The sequence below is a fragment of the Alexandromys fortis genome, unplaced genomic scaffold (genome assembly GCF_014885135.2).
Source record: "Alexandromys fortis isolate MF-2015 unplaced genomic scaffold, M_Fortis_MF-2015_v1.1 scaffold_72, whole genome shotgun sequence".
Lineage (NCBI taxonomy): Eukaryota > Metazoa > Chordata > Mammalia > Rodentia > Cricetidae > Alexandromys > Alexandromys fortis.
In genome coordinates this window covers 6,469,968-6,474,752 of record NW_026067969.1, presented here as the reverse complement: position 1 = coordinate 6,474,752, position 4,785 = coordinate 6,469,968, and positions in this window count along the sequence as shown.

Here is a 4,785-nt window from a genome sequence, read left to right as displayed (position 1 = left end):
TTGGCCACAGGCAGGGGCTGTCTTCTTTCTCCTCTCTCTGTCGGTGGGTAACCACCCCCACCCTCACCCTGCTCTCTAGCCCCTTCCCTTTCTCTCTCCATCTCATGGACTCTCCCATAGGGAGACTCCCACCCACAGCCGGCTTCTCCCTCCTCCACCCTCCCTCCTCAGAGAATGCCAAGTCTGCAGCTTTCCTGCGACCTTGAACAGGCAGCAGCTTGGAGCTTGCCTGGGAGAGCCCGGGGAGGGGCCTCAGAGCGGAGCCCTGCAGGTTGGTCCTGACTAGGTGTCTGGACTGCACTGTGATGTCCCGCAGTCTATCCCGTTTACCTCTGCTTTATTTTCACCCGCTGGCCCTTACCATCTCCCTCACTGTTTCCTTCTTGCTCGCTACCTTTATGGCACACCCTGTTAGAAGCCAGTTGCAGGGAGATGCAGATTCTTGGCTTCTCTGTTTAGAAACGCCTGGACCAGGCCCGGCACACCGTAGTTGCTCAAAGCCAGGCTGGGAACCGAAAAGCACTCCCTGCTCTAAACAACACCGTTCACTGAGCTGTCCCTGGATGCCACCTCACAGGTCTACGTGCCTAACATCGTGCCGGGATTCTATGGGACTCAGTGCCCTGAGGCACTCAGTACTAGGCTGTGGAGTCTAGACCTGAACCCACTGCGTTCTCCGTCCTTCCTCCCGTCACCGCCTCTTTCCAGCCTGGGGTGGCAGGTGCATCTTTGGTCCCCACTGGAGAAGCAGAAGGTCAGCCAAACGCCTCCGCCCAGGCCCCACGGCCACCACCAACCCGGGGACCGTGAGCTCAGCCCGCGCCCACCGGGAGCCGGGGAGGGAGAGAAAAATGAGTTTTCCCGGCGCCCGGTGGCGGTGTCAATTGATCGCGCGCGGGCGGGGGCGCGCGGCGGGCTGGGGGCCTGGCTCGCAGCTGCCGGCGCGCAATTATCGGGAAAAAACCCGGGCGGCTGCGGCGCTGAAATTAGTTATCGATCCCTCGGCGGGGCCGCGCTCTACGCTGACGGCTGCAGACCCCGGCCGGGCCCGGGGGCGGGGCCTCCCCGGCACTCCCGGGCATCCCCCTGCTCCCGCTCACCCCGCCGCCCATTGGCGCTCAATTGACCGCCCTGCCCTCCTCCACAAGCCTGCCACTGCCAAGGGCTCAGCGCACTCGCTGTGTGTCTGGGTGTCTGAGAAAGTTCGAGAATCCTCTGAGCCTCGGGCTGCTCAGCTGTAAGCCCAGGCTGGGGTCGTTCCTGAATCTTGATCCTGAAAAGAAGCCTCTGGCGGGCTTGTTGGGAACATTTATACGTTTTATTTTATCGTTTACATTTATTTACTTAGTGTGTGTGTGTGGCACGTGTGTGTCTGTCCCCAGGTCAGTGCAGGTCCTGGAGACAGAATGCATGTTGTCCGGCTATGTGGCAAGTTCCTCTATCTGCTGAGCCGTCTGACCCAAGCCTGACGTTTATACATTTTTATACAAAGTACCGATTCTTTGCAGAGGTTCCGAGAGACATAACATTCCACCTTCCAGATGAGGAAACCAAGTCAGCAAAGGCAGACAGCTGGACATACAAGTGAGCAGCCGCCTCAACACTCCAGAGCCCAGAACCCGGCTAGGAGAGAGGCTGTTGTGTGGGTTGGAGTGGCCTGGCTTCTCAGGGAGAGGCCAGGGCAGTTAGTCTGGGCACCTGCAGATTTGCAGTTTGGGAGTGTGGGGGAGACGGCAGCTTGCACCCACCTCTCATCTCAACAGCTAGGAAAGGAGAGAGGCTCCAGCCAGGGGGAAGGGCTCTGAGTTCTAATCTTGAGCCTGGCTTCACTGGTCTCATCAAGCCTGCCTGTCCCAGGCCTTCTAAACTTGGTGTGTGTGTGTGGGGGGGGGGCGGGGGTAGGCCTGTGTCTCCTGAGGCTCTTTTGGGTACTACTGGCCACCTGCCAGCCACGGGTGGGTGGGTGGGCGGGTGGAGTTAAAACAACAACAAAGGTCTTTCTATGTAGCCGAGGCTAGCTTGACTCTTGAGCCTCCTGCCTCTGCTTCCTGAATTGTGGTAACTGAAGGTATGTACCAGCCTGCCAACACTGCACATTTTCGTGAAACCTGGGTATAGTGTGTGCCACTGAGAACAGGACAACTCCTCCCTCCCATGGGGCAAGACTTGGGCCATCTCTCTACATTTCTCCCCAGAACTGTGGTGAGTTCAGGGGCTGAGGGACTAGGCTTGGGTGGGAGATCAGTCACCAGGGAACACTAAGGCCAACTTGAACAGGAACTGGCAGCTTAGAGCAGCTGGAAAAAAAAAAAGCCAGTGTGTGGGGAAGGGCAGGTGCTGCCCAGAGGCAGGGTGGAAAGACCACAGGCTTGGGGTGACTTGGGGGGCATGGGAGGAGTTGGAACAGCAGGGAGGCTCAGCCCAACTCCTAATGGGAGCCTCTGCTGTCTCAATCCACCGGCTTGGACTGCAAGAATCCTGTGTTGGAGGCAAGGCCTGACCTGATGTGGGAGGTTCTCCATAAACCTGAGCATGATGGTGGTGTCTGCCTGTAACACCAGCACTTGGAAGGCAGAGACAGGCGGATGGAGAGTTTAAGATCGTCCTCGTCTGTGTAGCTAGTTTGCAGCCACATTAGGGTATAAGCAATCCCGTCTCAAAACCAGACCAACAGGTGGTTGCTACGGAGCCACCATGAGGTTCTGCTGTGTTTGTCCACTGTCCTGAATCCGGACTCAGGAAGGTATGACTTCCTCTTCTCTTCCATCTTTCTTTTAGATGCAGGCTAGATCCTCAGTGCTACTATTTCCCTGGTTCTTTTGGGTTTTCACTCTATCTTTAAGGCCCCCGTCCCTACCATGTGGCCGCTGGTCTACGACATGGCTGATCTCCATGCAGGCTCAAAGGTCATGGATTTTCCTCTTGCCTCTCCATTGACCCTCTCTGGGTAGCTGCTGAGATTGGCAGCTTACTGCCCTGCAGCAGGTTGACTTGCTTTATTTCTTTGATTTTTTGAGACAGGGTCTCACTATGTAACCCAGCTGGCCTGGAAAACCCTATATAGATGAGGCTGGCCTCGAACTCACAGAGCTCCGCCTGCCTCTGCCCCCGAGTGCTGGGATTAAGGGTATGTGTCACTAGCCTGGCTGGGTTTTCTTTCAAACTATGATAAAATTGCCCATGAGCTTCAAAACACAACAGACAGATGGACAAACCAACCAACCAAGCCATGGCCTGGAGAGATGACTTAGCAGTTGAGAAAAGAGTCAAGCACAGACTCTGAGTTCTGTTCCCAGCACCCTCATCAAGTGCATCATGACCCCCGGTTGTCCCCATTCTGGGGAACTTCGGTTCTTCTGGTCTCCATGGGCGCCCACACTCACATGCACTTACACACACAGACACAACAATGAAGACAAAATAGTTAAGACTTTATTTTTTTTTAAATCTTTATTAACAAAAATAAAACCCCACCAAGTCAGTCAATCCAAATGGGCAAATGGGCTGGGTCTAAGGGGCAGGTCCACCCTCTGGTCCTCACCCAATTCTCCTGGCCTTTCCCACAATGGATACTACAGAGCCAGTTGGTCCTCAGGATCTGATCTCCTCTGGGACAAGAGAAGTGTTAGGCATTCTGCTGACCACAGCCACCCTGGCCTGGTGCCAAAGGGAGACAGAGTTAGATGGATGGGGCCAAAGGAATGCTGGGTAAAGGGGGTTGCTGTTCCTCCTCCCCTCTGGGGTCTGGAGTCCTGGAGAGTGTGAAGAAATGGGTGGTAGGTGCCTCTCCTGGAAAGATAGGGACAGACTGGCTTGGGGACAGGACTGCTTCATGATTTGCCGAGACTGACGCCCCCTGGCTTAGGACAGACAGGTGATGGTTTATTTCCCAGTGGGATGTTGCAGAGTGCCTGGGGCAACCTTCTGTGGGAATGCGAGAGCTCTCAATATTCCACATGGTGAATGTCTGTGCTGAGAATCAGGGCATCCCTGGAACTCAGGAGCCACTCTCGGGGAGCACTCTGAAGAGTGGGAGCATAAGCCCTGAGTGTTTATCTGTAGACATGTACAAGGACATGTATATGTCTGCAGGTGTGGCAGGCAGGTGCCTGTGTTTGTGGCATGGTGTGCCTGATACGGGTCTACAGGGATGTGTGTGCGCGTGTGTGTGTGTGTGTGCCATTCCATGTCTGCACTCCTGAGTGTGGGTTGGCACACCTGTGTATATTTATGCCCACTGACACCTGTGTGTGTCTTGCACGTGCCTGAGTGTACCTGCTGGCACTTGGTTTTCAGGCTGCATTTATGTGTGGGTAAACACTCCTGCCTGTGAGATGAACTTCCCCATGGATGCAGAGGTGGGTGAGTATGGAAGAATACATATGCCTGTGTATCTTTATGTTCTTCTCTGTATGGCTTCACCATTTCTGTGAACACCTTCATGCTTCCACATATGTTCGTGTGTAGTTCTGCACCCATGTGCACACACTCAGCGACTCTAAGTGCACAGATGTTTCTGGATGTGCTAGTGTCTGTGTTGCCTCCATGTGCTTTCAGAATGTCCTGAGTGTTGTGTGTGACTGCTCACTCATGGGGAGCACTGCACAACCATGGGGAGTACAACACACCCATGGGGATCACAACACACTCATGGGGAACACAACAGACTCATGGGGAGTACAACACACCCATGGGGATCACAACACACTCATGGGGAACACAACAGACTCATGGGGAGTACAACACACCCATGGGGATCACAACACACTCATGGAGATCACAACA